This window comes from Bacillus rossius, chromosome 7 (assembly GCF_032445375.1).
Source record: "Bacillus rossius redtenbacheri isolate Brsri chromosome 7, Brsri_v3, whole genome shotgun sequence".
Lineage (NCBI taxonomy): Eukaryota > Metazoa > Arthropoda > Insecta > Phasmatodea > Bacillidae > Bacillus > Bacillus rossius.
The window spans coordinates 475,940-494,192 of record NC_086335.1 but is presented as its reverse complement, the minus strand read 5'-3'; the positions used below and the strand labels follow the sequence as shown (position 1 = coordinate 494,192).

The 18,253-nt window shown below is 36.2% G+C and overlaps 1 protein-coding gene across 4 annotated transcripts in view; it reads right to left on the bottom strand.

The window, feature by feature from the left end:
• LOC134533631 (CCR4-NOT transcription complex subunit 6-like) overlaps nucleotides 1-18,253 on the bottom strand; it is a 515,868-nt gene that overhangs the window by 489,323 nt on the left and 8,292 nt on the right. The window contains exon 1 of one of the 4 annotated variants that reach the window (XM_063371128.1): nucleotides 7,731-7,836. The exons of 2 other annotated variants lie outside the window; for them this stretch is intronic. The gene's annotated coding sequence lies outside the window, so the exon portion shown is untranslated. Of the gene's footprint in view, nucleotides 1-7,730; nucleotides 7,837-18,253 lie in introns of those variants that run through there. One more of the 4 variants, XM_063371127.1, reaches the window with a different exon arrangement.

Sequence of the window (18,253 nt, the reverse complement as noted above, 5' to 3'; positions counted from 1 at the left end):
TAAAGTTAAGTACCGAAAACTGCTGAAATAGCACTATTTTACACCTTAAAATCCAAATTTTCCCGGGGGAGGGCCCCCCCCCCCCCCCCCCCCCCCCGCTTTAATAGGGGTGACCAGCTTCTTAACCCCCCCCCCATACACAAATCCTGGCTACGCCACTGCTGGGAGGAGACATCTTCAGGACACGCCGACCAGGGAATCTCTCAAAAGCCAGAATACCAGAGAACAGTTGAATTTTGGGCGGTACTTGGAACTACAGCATCACAGATAATGCAACATAATTAGAGACAAGAACAAGCAAAGGAGCTTCAACTCAAAAGCCATAACTTTACAAAAATTAAAGGGGCGTCATTGTTATAAAAAAAATTACCCTTAGCAATTATGAGGGTAGGCAACGAGTAATCAAGACATGATGAAAAGAAATTGAAATACCCGAGCGTCCATGCACAATTAAGTAGCACGACACACGGTAGAATACCAAAAGGTTGGCAAAGACCAGAAAAGTCAACTACATGTTATAATGGATAGAAATTTTGGGAATCAATCCCGTAGTTTTCTGACTACATCCTATATTGAAACTTGTCACTGAGCACTGATATGCGAACAGCGGTTCAGACTAGAGCAGCGGTCATGTGTAATAACAATGAAGGTTCGGAAGATTCTCTCCAAAATCCGGCCAAGGGCCGAGAGGAATAGCGGGTTTCGTGTATCATTCCACCTGGAGGCAGAAGTAGTGCCAGCGAGCGGGATGAACAAGCAATGCCCGTACGTAGGCCAAAAAAAGGGGGAGGGGGTCAAAGTTACATAGAAGATAGTCCGCAGAGGGATAAAAGTGTGCCGGCCATGGACTGTTGAGTAAGGGGGATGGGCCCGAGGAAAAGGAGGGGGGATTTGTTGTACCAGGGGCATTTAGGGGGAAAGGGGGTGTTTACAAGAGAATTGTCTTTCCAGTGGCACTCGGTGACAGGTAAGTTGAATTAAACTTAGTAGCGCTGAGCATAGTTGGCAACAGTGCTGCCAGGTGGCGTTCAGAGATGCCGTGGTATAACCTACCGCTAGAAGACGGGGGTCTAGGGGAGAGCACTGCCTGGTGGGACAAAACGGAGTTAAAGGGCGTAAATTTAGTCCCGCAGGGGGTCGACAGATAGCGCAGGATGGCGTTGCACTTGGGGGCCAATGTGGGCAAAGGTAGAAGCCCCACGGAAGAGGGAAACTGGGGGAGGGGAGGTTTACCGAGAAGCACAGTGAAAAACAAAGGAGGTGAATGGGTGTGGGGAAAATGCTGCCACCGACAGACATGCAATGCCTGTCTGCTCTGCAGGCCGACAGAGGATACGCGACGAGATACGCAGAGCCCAGCCGATACATTAGCCGCTTCCATGCTCTGGGTGCGCTGACGGTCACAGGCGTTCAAGTGCAGGAGCATGCTGCTGGTGGATAGGACTGGAGAAATTACACTCCGGGACGTGCAGGAAGATGGGAGAAACAGGAATCGTGCTGCTAAAACAGCTTGGGAAGAAGAAAGCTCGGCAGGCATCTGTGGTCAGACCCCCACGCTAAAGATTACATTAGGATACAGAGGTTAGAAAAATATACTGAACAAAGAACAAAAATAATAGGAATTTTCATTGTGCTGAGAAAAATGCCTAATTTGTGGCACAACAGGTTGGTACACAGATAAGGACAGTGCCTAAGTACTTTGTCTTAGCACTACTGATGTCAGAATCAATGGAAAAAATCAATGCATGTTATTTTTACTTTGTAATCGATGCATTTATTCTTCCGCTCTTCTTCCCCCTTTACCATCACTATCAACAGCCCTTAGGTACTGCTCCTTCACATTAAATATATTTACAGGAAGGAAAATGTTAAATACAGCTGGCAAAGTTTTTATTCATTTTTATAGTCACTTTCACCTTTTTCTTCGCCCATTTCTGAACAGATGTTTCCTCAATGTTAAATTCCTTGAAATACACTTCTTTGTTCTTGCAAATTTGACACATTCTTTCCATACATTCCTCACTTTCACATTTGCAGCACAGTGAAATAACAACAGCTTTTGGGTCATTTTCTTTAAACATGTTTCGTTTGTGCAGTTTCTTTACCAAATAGGCAAAATTTTCATGTATCATTTGGCATGTATCTCTGTCTTTAGACTTTGGTACAAGAATCCAGAATGGGCGGTATGTACAAAAAGCAGCATATGAAAGTTTTATGCTGGAATGACAGTCAATAAAATTTTTGTACAAATTCATTAAGGTGTCATTGAGAAACCTGTTCTGTTTCTTTTGTTTATTTTTTGTTATGGTATCCTTTTTCCCGGAAGACAATCGACTGGACTCGTCTGTTTCCAAAAAATAAGCAACCAATTTTCATTTGTTGATGTTGCCTATTTTTGTAGTATTACCAACATGTCTCATTCCTTGTGGTACCATTTTACGAGAAGTTAGGCATTTAAACTGCTCGAGACACTTATACTTTTTTACTATGTTCCCAGATAGTTTACGTACAAATTCTCGTTTCTTCTTTAGCTCTTTTTCTTCAACACTAAAAGCACCTTTGATTTGATGTGTCACAACTTCGCCAAAAATCAGTTTCCTACGAATTAGTGATGAAACCATATGTCCTTTTAAAAGTTTTCTTATCTTAGTTTATGGTGTTCCATTTCTCGTAGCAAATTTCTTGTTTGTATTCCTATAGAGCCGCTTCCTGTACTTCTCACACTGTTTTTTTTCATTTCTGCAACTTTTCTTTCTAGTTTTATAATTTTGTCTAGAAGTTTCCTTCTGTTTTGCCTTCTTTTTTGCTTTCCAATTGCTGAACGCTGAATACTGTTACCATTCTGGATGTTCTGCACAGGGTTAGGTTGAGGCTTGTGTATATCCACAGTTTCCAACATTTTTTTTCTTCTCCTTTATTATGTTCCTACGTTTCCGTGTTTTCTCTCTCCAGAGTTTCCTAATCTTTCTTTGTTCATGATCACTCATTTTTCTTCTAGCATTTTTTATCTTCCCACATTTAACACATTCATGATATCTTTTTTGTTCCTTTTCCTTCATTTGTTCATATTTTTGTGGATATTTTCTTATTCTTTCTCTATACCTCCTCATCCGTTCTTTTGCTTCAATAGTACTAAATTTTGCACTTTTTTTCCGTACACCTGCTATTTTCAGTTAGCCTAAAATAAGTAAACAAAATTATTTTAAAGAAGTTCGTCCAAATACTTTAAACATACAGACTAGTTGAAATAAACGGAACTTTGCTACCTTTGCTATACAAAGTTGTATTGTTTAAGTACAAGCAGTCATTAAATACGAACGGATATAAACTATTTCACAGCTTCGAATCTTTCTCGATTCTCTTTTACAAGTACATTTGCTAAAGCGGTTATACACAACACATTTAGATATGCCAACACAATTTATTTCCACCATCTCTAATATTCCAGTTAATGTAGCAAATGTAGAAAAAAAATTAAGATTACTGTACAATTCAACTAACTGTAAATTGCCTAGTTTTTTACATATTTTATTTTAAGAAAAGGGCAACGTAGATCTACTACATACGTAAATCAAAACATATCCTCCATTACAACAATGATAACCTCCGTTACACTACCTGTGTAATGGAGGAGACATCTATGGAGGAGACAGCAGACAAGTTTTCTTTTTTCTGTTTTTATATTTTAGGTTAGGAACTTAATTTTTACATTTAATTACTGTGGGTGATCAACACTAACTGCCACACTGTACTACATAATACAAAATAAGTAATTTACAACTATATGTTATGAACAGTAAAGACACAATGCTGAAAATCACTTACCAATATTTTACAGTGATTATAAAGTATCACCATGCTTAGTGCATTGCAGCAGCTTTTGCTCTCAAAACTTCAATATGGCTTCCTTTTCCTCCTTTTTAAAATAAACATCACACCACCTATGCACTCTGGTGAGAATTATTGCAACTTAACATATGAGTAACGGAGGAGACACACTGGTAGTGGGACACAATTCCAAATTATTTCTAAATAATAAAATTAATTATTTGAAAAACAACTAACATATCAGTGGATGTATTACATTTTCTAGAATTCATAGCACTTGAAAAATTTTGTGATAATGTAACAAATATTACAAAGTTCATCAAATTTATTCTGAGAACTGTATGGTGGGACATGTAACGGAGGATACTAACAACAACTATTTGTGGAAAAAATCAATAAAATAAAACTTCTCAATAAATATTGTTCCTTTATATGCTTAGTATGTTTTTAAGTAATGCATTACCATGTACACAATTTCATTTTTAACAATATTTCTTTTAAATTTTTGATTGGTTTTTTAGAATGACCCACTAATTTATACGTAGCGGCAGAAAGAGAGTGTAGCATTGCAAAATGAAGATTTGTTATATACATATTTTTTTTTTGGGTCATAAGAATATTGATTAAGAATAACTTTGATATGAAAGATAGTAATTATTTAATATGTAGATAAGGATAGTTCAGAGTTGTTAAGAATTGTTATTAATTACTTTGGTTAAATTTCATGGAAAGCCTTAAAATCCTTATTTCCTTGAGATACTTAATTATTAATTTGAGGGTTAACTCCAGTTCATAATAATTGATTTTGATATTCGATAATTAATGTCAGTAATTGTTTTCTTTAAAGCAGTATAGATTATAATTTTACAGGACATCATTTTTAAACAAAAGTTTCTAATATGGTATGAATTTCAACTTTGTTTACTAAATTTTTAACATTGTAACAATTGTAACATTGTAACAATGAGAAAAAACATTTTTTTTTAAAGAAATAAACAAAGATAATTTAATAAACTCTTTTATTTCCAAATAACGCAGAACCATAGTAATGAAAAATTCCTCAGGAACATTGTTTGTTTTGTTTTGTTACGTTTCTATGTGTGCTTAGCCGGGCAAAAACATACAACGTAACAACATGGCGCCCCACGTTGGACGCCATGTTGTTACGTTGTATGTTTTTGCCCGGCTAAGCACACATAGAAACGTAACAAAACAAAACAAACAATGTTGGACGGACAGTATCATATTGTAAAGAACGCGAGACACCAGACCATGGTGTCAGGTTCGTAGCTGGCTGGTGGCCCTACATGTCCACTGGTACCGTGTCCCATGCGGTCCACTGACCTAACGCATGCTACGCACGCCTGGTCAGATTACAAGGGTCATCGCTACCCCTTTCCTCTCCACTCCCCGGGCACCGTCCTCCCTCGACACTGTTATCTACGAGCGGTCTTGGGAATTCCGTGGGCTGCCGCACGGAGCAGCGTGAATTGACCCTAATCTTCTAGACTGTTCGGGCATCGGCCACTCTCGCCTGTTCGAGAAGGGTGCCCAGGTACTTGAGCAGTGAAGCCGGCCTCCGCGACAGTTTGGCGACAGAGTCCTGTGACGGTAGGTGCCGTGAGTGCGGCGAGAGTCCTGCGACGAGTTCCGACTGGATTCAGAGCGAAGGGAAGTGCAACATCGGCCAAGAGGGTGAGAGACTCCCCTCCTGAGAGTGGCGCGACAGAGTTCGACTGGATCGTAGAGTGCGGCGACAGAGCAGCGCTAGACTGTGTATGAGGACAGGCGCTTGGTGAGGGGCGAACCACTGTTCAGCCTAGCTCCAGTCAGGAGTGCGAACTGTGGAACTTGACAGACATTGAGTGACTTGCGAATAAACATATTTAAGTGCCAGTGATTTTTGATTGGACACTTTCAAATACAATTATGTATTATTAATGTAAATATTAGTAATCAATAAAACTGTAATAAAACTTAATTGGGCTATCCCTTACAAATCCGCAAAGGCCAGCTTCACTGCCTAAGTAGTCTGTGTGACGTCCTCAAACCAAAGAGAGCAGTTACGACAAGTTGCGTCATCCCGGGCGACCCGATGCCCGAAGCGTCGAGAATAGCGTCGCTTGCTTACGTGACTTCACGCAACGGCCCGCGGAATTCCCAAGGCCGCCGAGGCAGGATGATGCGCGGGGAGCGGAGGGGGAAGGGAGGTAGTGACGACCCTTGAGGTCCGGCCAGGCACGGGTGGCATGCCTTACGTCAGTGGAGACCACGTGATACGCACATGACGCCAGTGACCTGGCAGGGCCGCCAGCCGCTCCAAAACTGGGGCGTGTCGCGGTCCTGTTTGCATTCGTAACTTTATTATACATTTTTAGAGCTGTGAATGGACAGCTTCAATGCATTGCTTTTGCTGCAGCTCCCACAACAACCTTACCTCATACCTTACAGAGCGGCCATTACGGCGCTCTCATCTTTACTGCTTGCACAGTGCATCTAGACATTCAGAGATATGACTAGCAAATCAATTACATATTTATTGGTAGAACCTTTATTAAAGATGAAGTGTGGATTCCTGCAAGTATTTTTTAACTTAGGGTACACAGGATATTTGGAAATTTCATTTATTGCTTTAAGTCTAGTTAAAATGTCACAAACCAGTGAAAATGGCACCAGTTTGAGAGATGAGGGCTTAAAGGTGGTCTTATCATTAATGATGTTGCCTTCATCAATGTGCTACTCCAACCTCTCCTCCTTTTAGCAGGACATAGCTAGTCGACTTCAGCAACACCAGATTGTTAGCTCTCGAGAGTACTAGTCTCCGAGTGGCAAGCTTCTTTCAGGGACATTGTACGTCTAATGTCTACTTGCACATTTCACCCAGCTCAATGCCACTGATTACTAGTTAAAAGAAAATAAGAGAATTCTCATCTCTAACAGTAGTACGCAGTATGCACACTAAATAAATGCTGTAAAATAGGCTCTGACTCAATACTCAACATGACAGTTTGAATGCAAAGAACTTATTAATTGAACACTCTAAGAGTGAAAGATTTTAAATTAAGTGCTAATAAAGAATATTTGTTCTCCTGTTCATTATATTCTGTTACAGAATTTATAGACATATCTTTATAAATTGTTAGCATGCTAATGTATAGAATATAAGTAAACATTCTTCTATATCCAAACTTTTTTTTTTCATTTTAAGATTTTATTGTAAATGCTGATCTGAATTGTTCCACAGCCTTAAGGTTTTTACCTCAGCAAAATGATGTGTAGTAAAACTCTTATTGAAAATATAATAGACTAACCACAGAGCTCAGAACAAACAATAATGTTACAAAACATTATTTTCATTTTGAATGTGCAACTAGTTTGTAACCTTTCATTATAAATTTTACAAAAAAAATTCAATGAGAGTATTAAAACTAAACTAATTAAAAATCCCTTATAAATTGCACTTAAGATAAACTACAGACTTTTTTTTTTTAAATGCTACTACTCACACAATCTTTTGAAGTTGAATATATCCCACAGTCCAATATTGGCAATTGGTATATCAGGACATTCCATGGTAATTGCCTACATCAATTAACTGCATACATAAGATAGTGACTTGTCTCAATTGTAAATAACCACAAAATCTTGACACATGTTTCTGGTCTTCGTGTAAGTGAAAACAAGTTTTCAGAAATGCAGAAAAATATGTAGCAATTTAGCAATGTGCCAATTTATAAAAAAAAATATAAGGTTTTAAATTCAAATTTTCAAAACACTTTTTATAAAGTAGAACAATGAAAGAAAGAACTAGATGTCAGGTTGCTCGATATGTAAAAAAAATCTTTCTCCCCTCCCCTGCAATACTTTAATTTACCACTAAAAAAAATTCATAAAATACTAACATAAACTGGATCAAGAGACAGGCCACATTCTCTTCTGCATTCAACACACTCGAGTGTTTGATGGAAGGTTATGTCCATGGTGCCCACATCATGGTCTGTAATATGCATGTCATTTGTAAACATTACAAACAGCAATTATTACCCAAACACTTTCCCAAAGAGAAAATATAACACAGACAATATTAGCCAAATATTTCAATGCTCTAAACCTTGGCACTAGCAAATCCTACACAGCTCATTACTGGCAATCCACAGTTTAGCATGGAGAACATAGAGACCATCGGGAGGAAACTTGTATAAGAAACGGTGGCAGATAGTGGTTTCAGACTGGGCCTTTTTATATTCTGTGACACAAAAGCAACTCTATAAGCATTTCCGTCACATGGTTTATTTTTATTTTTGAACATTATTATTGCATATTTATCTCATTGATAAATTATTTCATTTATTTATTAATAATTGGTTCCATTAATAATACCTGTGGAAATTCTAGTGTTGTATTACAAATACATATAATATATTTTCAGTTTTCTACATAGGGAATGTAATTCATCATTTGTTGGTTGTTAAATTAAAAAAAGTGGCTTTATAATTGGTTTCCATTTGGCTTTTTTCTACCAATATACAATATTTGTTTAAAATACACTGTTCAGCATAAATATAAATTATTACATGTAAATAAAATAATTTTACTTCAGTTGCAGATAAAATTATCAAATTTTTAAACTTCTTCATGACATATAATGTACTCTCAGCAATTGCAAGCTTAAGCTAGATGTAGGGAACATCTATGTTATGAGAAACTATGTGTTTAAAGGCAAGTCTACTTAAAAGAACTCAGATGAAAATTAATGTAGATTTTATTACAGAAAAAGTATACGATACAGCAAAGCTGACATGGTGTTTTTGTAGAGAAATCTTGAAGACAGTGTAGTAAACTGATTTAAAAATTTCTGTATTCATAAATTTTAGCATTGGTAATTTGCTTGATGTACGTTAGCACAAGTCGAGTTTGTTTTATTTAAATAAATCTTAAAGAGTTGGCCCTCTTTTCTTATGTACTCTGTAACTTCAACTTTGTATTGATAAGCGTAGTTAAGTTACTGAATAAATAACTTCATGTTTCAAAGTAAACTCATGAGAAATGTTTGCTCCAAAGGAATATGGATTAAAATTTGCAGCGTTTGGCTGTAAATCAAAATCAATATCTGCAATTTATTCTCAAGTTTCCCAGTCTGATGCACAAAAATCTAGATTAGTCATGAATGTGGGTTAACTTCAGAGGAACTGAAAGAAATAGGTGAATATTCTGAGTGAAAACTGACATTAAATTATGACAAATTAAAAATATATATACATACATACATACATACATACATACATACATACATACACACACATACATTATATATATATGTGTGTGTGTATTTTAAAAAAACTATACATCAAAATTTGTTCAATGCATAATCATTCTAATTGTTTTCAGGCTTATTGGTTTTGCTAACAAAAACATAGACAGAGGTTAGTGAAATAGACTGTTCTGTAGATGACACTAGACTAGGCAAGTAAAACAATTAAAAGTTATTTTAGAATGTTTTCAATTATTTTAATTACCATTATATTTACGTATCCTCCATCTCCATTAAAGCCAATCTTTTAAAGAAATTAAATAAACAAAAGGTAGTTGTCTGATTTAGGAGCACCACTCTAAAAAAAAGCCAAACACCCAAAAATGTATTCAGTTTCTTATTTTATTTCTAATTATACTATCAAGGTGCAATCTGATATTTTCAAGAACTTCACATGTAATTAACCAATGTGCATTCGCCGCCACCATGCTCCAGTCCAGGGAGACATTTGATAATATTTTCTGGTCAAAGGATAGTGCAAAATTATTTTAAATACTACCTGTAATGTAAATATGGTGAAGTAAATTTGTTCTGTGCTTTAATAACAGAGCCGATGATTGTTTTTAACGAGAGATTGGCTTGACTGTTGTCGCTGCCCAACTGTATATATATATATGATAATAGCTGCAACAATATTATGTGTTTCTCCAGAGATCCTTAAAAAGACAGCGTAGTTGAGGCTGTTTTCAAAAAGACGGATGTTTATTGTAAGTATGTTACAGGTGGGGACAAAACTATTTTCAGACATAATGGTACCTTATTAGGGCTAATAAATTAACAGCAAAAAAACTTTTTTAAAAAAAGCTTTTATTTAAATGCTCTAAAAGGAAGAAAATAAACTTTTCCTTAAAAATTTTAACTATAATATATAACCTCATTATATACAATTTCAGGGTTCCTACAGCCTAAGTCCAATTTATTTCCCTGACTTTTCCCTGACTTTCCCTGACCATTCATTGAAACTTCCCTGACCAATTACGAAAAAAAAATTCAGTTTTACAAAAAATATTGATGTTTTAACTGTGCCCTAATTATATTGGCCTCCTCCTTTCCTTCAGCTAACCGTACCACACCTTAAATATAAATATCAGAAAGCAGACACAAACTTTACTAAAACTTCCATTTTTGACATGAATATTAAAAAATTCAAAACACTGTGATTCAATAAATATGTAATTCAATTACAAAACAAAATGTTAACATGTAACAAATAAATTCAAAATAATTGAAATACTAGTTACAGCAAAGCTCTTTTTTTTTTCAAGTTCTTTTAATTCCCTTTCCATTGCTTCCTTTTTTTCTTCTATTTCCCTCATAATTTTTTTTCTTTCTTCTACTAACTCTTTCACTTCTTTTTCTAACAATCTCTTTTCTCCCTTTCTTGTTGTTTCCTCAATTGTTTTCTGTTTTCTAAGTTCCAAATAATCTTGATATCGTTTTCGAGCACTTTTCACATAATCTAACATCCTTTTATCTATTTTCACATTCTCAATCCCTCCTGCCTGTTGCACTACATCTTGAATATGGCGTTGTGCTATCACTGTCTTTTCTAGCATGTTTTCAACCAATAGTGACTTATTAATTGAAAAACCCCCTTCCACAGTTGCATTACCATGGGAGAGCACAAGACATATCTTAATAACTTCCCACAGGTTTTTGTGCACTTCACTTCCTCTCATGAAGTTTCCATAGGTACTATCTAGTCTTGCCTCCTCATTATTTTTGCAGTGTTCTTGAAACATTTCACTAAGTACAGTTTTCTTCATATCACACAAGTTACAGTATTCTTTTTTAGCCTTTTCTGCAACTTCATCATCTATTTTGTTTGAAGCAAGTAGCTCATCTAAAAGAAAAGAAAACCTTTTCTGACCAAGCGAAGGTGAGTGTTGAATAATCGAGGGATCTAGAGAAGACAATCCTCTAACTGCTTTGTACTTCAAAGGACATCTTTCTTGAAGTTTGGCAGTCATGGCTGTCAACATACCCCGACATTCATGCATAAACTCAAGCTTTTCTCTTTACGTTACAGAGATTGATACTTCTGCAAGAAAGCGTTTTGCTGCAAATCCAACATCAACTTTATTGCTTAGGATCAAATTGTCTGATTTTTTTACATCAATAGAGAGAAGATTTGTGCTAGTACACTTCATCACGTCAGGCTTTACACAGCGGTTCATAATTTCTCTCAGAAGTTTCTGCACTGCTTCAAAAATAAATGGACTCATGGGTTTTGAAGTTTGAAACTTCTTAAGAAAGGGCTCACACTCATCTGCAATTGTCTTGCAGAATGCCAATTTACACTTTACGAATGGATCACGAATGGCTTCAATCAAGATTTTTGCAAATTTTGTCTTCGGAAGCTTGGCTACATTAACAAATTTTGCAACATGATCCCATATCTCTAACGCTCTTTTAAGGCACTTGGCATTGTCTAGCCATCGTACATTACAGAACTTCAATGGAAATATTGTGCATTCCGTCAGCTCTGTAAATAATGCTCGTCGAGCTGGAGAATCATGGAAAAGAAAATATAAGTGTAGCAACAAGGTACTAATGTCCCATCCAACAGATTCAATGCCAGTTTTCAAAGCACCATGAACCAAATGCAAACTACACGTTCCCAGATTCAGTAATGTGAAAGTTTCATTGCTTGTGGTGGATCTGATGTGTTCTTGGAGACATTTGAAAAATTTCAAATTGACGTTGGGGCCATCCATAGACACCTGTATTATTTTGGAAGGTGACAGAGGAGCAATTCCATCCAAAAAATTCCTAAGCAAATGTTCAGTTGTGCTTCTATCAAGAAACACACTGTTCAAGTATCTGGTAATAACCATTTGCTTTTCTTCATACCAAAACCTAATTACTATGTCCATTTGTCCTCGCTGAATTACTTTGTTCAATGCTTCATCAAAACATAATACAAAATTGTCGCACAACTTCAGGCGATCTAGCATATTCTGCTGGAAGTACGGTGCTAGCCCGTGGACAAGAACATAGGCAACTTTATCTCCTCCTAAAGTAAATGCATTGGCAACTGCACTATCGGAAAACATCATTTTAAATACAGTACTTATGTTACTGCAAGAATTAAAAGACATTTTCTTGCACACAACCTGCAGACTCCAAATAATCTCTGCTTTCATTGCATCTTCTTTTAAAACGTAACTGTTGAGATTTCTTTGAGGCACTACATTCTGTAGACTAGTGACCGTGTTTATCTGAAGCTGAGTGCATTGTGACGTGAAGACACTATTTGAGCAAGAAGAATCACTACTCTGTCCCTTGTCTAGGTTAACGCCTGAAATCGCTGTTGATCCAGAACAACTTGCAATATTACCTGGCGTCTTTATGAAAAAAGAAGACAAAGAAGTATACAGTTTTTTTGTCAGACATAATGAACTGTAACAGTCTTTACATAATCAACCTGGAACAAAACAAAGTAGGTGGATGGTTACACACAAAAGCTTACTACTCCACATGCAACAAACAGGTAGCCTTCTTTTCACAGGCAAGAGAGTCACAACCACTACCCGAACAGTTCCGAAGTTTACCAAAGTGAAAGGTTAAGTTAGGTCCGCGTTATTTAACATCCTATATCACTGTAAAATATATAAATACTTGAAATATGGTGTTTTTCAAGGGTGATCGTTCCATGTAGTGAAAGGAACACGTCCGCATAGCAAATACAGTTTCTCACTCCTTGGCAAAAGTTGGCAACAGATACTGCATGCCACTCTGTTTGTTTGGTACCAGTGATTTTGGGCTTTGTTTTTGTTTATCTTGACGTAAATTTTCGTGCTTTATTGACACGTTCTACAGATAATTTATTCACGTTTATGATTACTTTTCGCGATATTCGTGCAATGGCGAGTGGTCGTGAAAGAAACGCTGTTAACAGTTAAGCAAAAATTTAATATTTTGAGTTAGTTTGACAACAGCGTTGGATCGCGTGTGGCCTTAGCCAAGGCATTGAGAATTTCTCATGTCTACATTAAACACAATTATTCATAATCGAACGTCCATCGAAAATGCCGCAGAACAATGTGAACCAATGGCAAAAAAATTTAAAAATATCAAGTTGTTAATGTTAGGCCTATAACATATTTTTACTTAAGTTTTAGGATTGCCATTAAATACTAAAGTTTATTGCAAACAAAAATAATATAGTTATTGTTGTAAAATCTTATTACATCAAGCGTTGACTTGAAGAATAATTATATCTATCATCATGTAGTTTTTAGTAAAATTTTACTTTCCCCTCAATTACACTTTCCTCCGAATTACACCTTTTTCAGTTTTCCCCTTGAAAAGTGTAATTCAGGGGTTCCACTGTATTTTGAAACAAACTAGTAAGTGTGTTGGCAAAACACTACAAATGGTAAATACAGCATAATACTTAATATATCTCAAAACTTAAGACATACAAGCCGAGTTAGTGAACTTCTTTACTACTTTCACATCTTCATTCACTACTGCATGCAGAAGACTGCAGTAACCTTCAAAAGACATAGTGAGCGGAACAGAATTTATTGCAACTAGAGATGATCTATGTACATAGCTAATAGCCAGACCTAAGATGTTTTTTGATTAGATATATTTCTTTCAGAGTTATTTTTCGAAATTTTACTTTCCACTTCATTTCACTAACGTTATAGCTATCTCCCTGACTTTCCCTGACTTTATAGCTATCTCACTGACTTTCCCTGACACCTTTATTTTTCCCTGACTTTCCCTGACTATCCCTGACATTACAGATTCTAGGAACCCTGAATTTATATGATCATAAAAGCTTGTTGCGCAATTTGTAAAAAAACTAGTACCAATTTTATTATGTAAATTGATCTGCTAAGTTTATTGTGTTTTCAATTTCAATTTAATTAAATACTGATAGGTAATTAAACCTCGCGACAAGCTTTTATGATAGTATAAATTGTATATTATGAGGTTATAAGTTGATAATTAAAATTTTTAAAGAAAATCATATTACACCCCGATGCCACTCAGTCCTCGACACGGCCTCACCTTGACTTGGGTGTTTGGGAGAATGCGCCACTTATTTCAGTTTGGAGTTTACTTGTGCCTGACGAAACACAGTTCCGAGTTTGATTTTGGAGTTGTCCTTCTCCTAGACAGGTTGTAGACCAATGCTGATGACGCCCATCTCGCCAAATTACACAAGCCAAACTTATTTCAGCTTGGAGCTCACTTTTCAATTTACTCTCAATGAGCCCTTTCATTTGATACCCATATTGTAGAAGTGCATTAAAAATAACTACTCCGCCACCTTGGATGGTCCGCCATATTGGATCTAAAATGATGCCAAATTATTTTTTCGGAGTTATTCTCAACAAGCCCTTTCATTTGATATCCATATTGTAGAAATGCATTAAAAATAACTATTCTGCCATCTTGGATTTAGAATGATGTCACACACCATATCGTGCATTGTCATCCAAACTAAACGTGTATACAAAATTTCAGCTGAATCGGTTGAAGATATCTACTTCAAAATTGAGTTCAAAGATTCCACCCGAACAAACATACATACTTACATACATTGCAAGTTAAATAAAAGCTTTTAAAAATAAGGAGAATTCACATGAATAATTTTTTGCCTGAACATTAATGATAATAATAATGGGTGAAAATACAATTTTGGTATTAGGTAATCTATCCTACCATAAGAAAATCAGTGGTGATTAACTTCCATTTATAACAATTATTATGTTGGCATGAAGCAACTGGTGAATACAATAGAAAATAGCTTGGGGGGAGGGGGGGGGGAGATTAGCTTCTAAGGCCTGAACTAGTTCAGTATGTATATGCATATCTCTCTCTCTCTCTCTCTCTCCCCCCCCCCCTCTGTGTGTGTGTGTTTGCGTGTGTGTGGGCACACTGGGTTAGAAGGGGAAAGGGACAAGGATGAAAAAGCTAGAATTATGAATTGGCATAATTATTATATTAAGTTTTTATATTTGATGTATAAGGAAACTTTTATTTTACTTAACCCAAGAGATTATTAAAGAATAACATAGGAATGTTAAATTATAGTTTACAAGGAAAAAAATTAAGAAAATTGGTTTTCTGATCTAAACCCTTTCCATGTCCTGAAAACTTTACAGTTTCTTTTACTAAATACATTAAACTTATGTTTCATATGTAGGATTATAATTATTGTAAAAAAATATTATTTATTTGCATTATTATGTACAAAACAAATGTGAATGAGTCTTTATTACTTGCCAGAGATGTGTTAACAGCTAAACTCCGTAATGAGCAAAAACACAAATAGTATGGAACTCTGACACAAAATTGAATGTGGAATCCTTTAAAATAACGCAGACTGTAATACATAGGAATATGCAAATTGTGTTTTCAACTACATCACATGTAGTTTCCGCACCCACTGCTAGAATTTGCTGCCGCAGAAGCTGCGTGAAATATTGAATAATTCGATTCACAGAGATAAAAGTAAAAAAAAAAAAAAATACTTGAAAAAATAGCTTTGGACCTGATTTATGACAATGAAATTTATTAGACTACAGTTCATCTTGTTAACATTCATTAAAAAGTTAATATATTTCACCTTCGGCTTTGTGAACTTTGGTCCGTGCCATCCGCCACAGATGGCAGCCCCGTCGTTACACATTTCCACTCCTACCATATAGCCGAGAAGCTTGGTTAGCCGTGCTCCTGCACTCCAGAAGGTTCTGGCTACGGCTGAGGGCTAACTGGCGTGTCGTTCCCCCTCCCCTGCGAGGAACACCTGGCACCCCCACCCCAACCAGACCAAACACTCAACACACTACTCCGAGGCTGATAGTTAAGAACTTATTAAGACAAGATTATGTAGGCATTTTCTTTACGGTTTAAATTCATATCCTGATACCAATATGTTTCTGATTGAAGAATGTTTCTTGTGGTCATAACAGACCTTGGAGTGTATGCAGCACTATTCTGCTCATTGCGATCACTGAATAAGTGCATGGGAATGAAAGCATAGTACGTCTATCTTCATCATGCACCATTCCCAGCAACATCACACAATCAACATAAATTTACCAAAGCCAGCTCGCATCATGTAACACTGTTGCAATTTTTGCATGTGCAGTTGTGCAACTGACAGGTGACGATCGAAGGGCATGTGGGCATGACATCACCGCCAAGACTCTGACCGGCCACACAGCAATAAAAGCAATTAAATTTTGTACTTGCCAAGAAAAGGAATGTTATGCAGAAATCATAGTGGGTTGAAAACCACTTCAGAAAACGACGCAGTGCACGTGAGCAGTCATGCCATATGGTGGTTCAGAACCTACATATGACCCTCAATTCAAGGCTATCCCATCCCATTAAAAGAAGCCTCTTTACGATGCACAACGTCCGTGCAAAGCCGGCTATTTCAGCTAGTCCATCCTACTAATATTATAAACGCGAAAGTTTGTAAGTATGGATGGATGGATGTTTGTTACTCTTTCACGTAAAAACTACTGAATGGATTTGAATGAAATTTGGCCTACAGCTAGCTTATAACTTGGATTAACACATAGACCCCACATTAATATGAAATTCCATCCCTAAGGGAGTGAAAAAGTGATAATTCCATTTTATAACAGAAAAAATCATAGGTCATAGACATACAAATAGTGAGTGAGAGTCATTTCTATATATGTGCGCCACACGATCATACACATAGTAAGGTCTGGCAAATTAATATTTGCCTCCTTGGTGAGACCAGTCCGCTTAGTGGAGCTCGCAGCGGCTAGCAAAATAAAGGCGCTAATAACAGTTTTGTTCTTAACTTCGTCAATAGATAGAGTTGCCTTGAATTTTAAACGTACCATCGTTTGATGCGTTTGTCATGTCTTTAATTTTCGTTTGTTTGTGCTGTATGCGTTCCCATACCATTCATCCGATTGCGATGAAATTTTGGTGATTTGTTATGCACATGCCCATGAAGAATACTGAGACAGTAAAACTATTTTTCAATAGTTGGAGCACGAATCGTGTCAAAAAATGTGTTTATTTCATTTTATATAGCGGAACTTCGTCTGTTTTTGTTGTATAAGTGTGCACGCATGACACATTTGATTTAAATATAAAAGAGAGACAGAGATAGAGTGATTATATATATAGAGAGAGATAGAGACGGGGAGATAAGTTGAGATAGAGCGAGGTATAGAGAATGAAATGGGTTAGATAAAGAGATATACCTGGGTCATTCCACGCAAAAGGGGAAATTTCATATCCCAGCCTCATTTCTTAAATAAAATATTGTCCAATAAACGTGACAATTTTTTTAATAATGTACTATAAATTGTTTTAAAAGACAGTAAACTTGAAATGTCAGATAATTTTAAAAAAATGTATTTAAAAAAATAGTTTAGCCTGGAAATATCATTCCCTCACTGTTCCCCAACCACAGTTAACATGTTGTGACACAATTTCTTTTTGAAAGTTATGAGCAATGAGATTTCATAATTATTAGGGTTAATCCAAACAATTAAAAGTTTTAGAAAATGTGTACATTTCATTTTTCCTACCTATCGTCTTAAAAATAAAAAAAGTTAAATTATGTCCCCATGTTTGGGTATCATTCCCTCACATCTCGATGTTAACAAATTTTCTGGTCAGTAGATGCCTATGAAGGCCATTGCTAGTGAGTCAGTAGATAGCTATCTTAGTTGTTGATGTGAAGCTGTGATAGTTTCAGGCTCAATGGTGATTATTAATTTTTTATAAATTCAATAAGTTTTGAAATTTCATGAGTATTTTTTCTACACATCATTCCCTCACAAATCATTAATCAGCTGTAAGTAAAGTAAAAAAATTAGTTTTAATAGTTTTACGTAACAATAAATGGGTATTTCCCCAAACTGTAAGGAAAAGTTTAACAAGTTCAACCTGCTGTGTTTGAAGAACAGTTAACTACAATTTCATCATTCCCTCACCATCATTCCCTCACTATGAGGGAATGATGAGTGTTGTGAGGGAATGATGTCCAATGTACACAAGAAACCATCGGACTTGGTAAGAGAGCTTTGTTGTTGCAAAGACAATTTAGCTTGTCTTCAGAGAAAATGCAATGCTTGCAAGAGCAAGACTATTTAC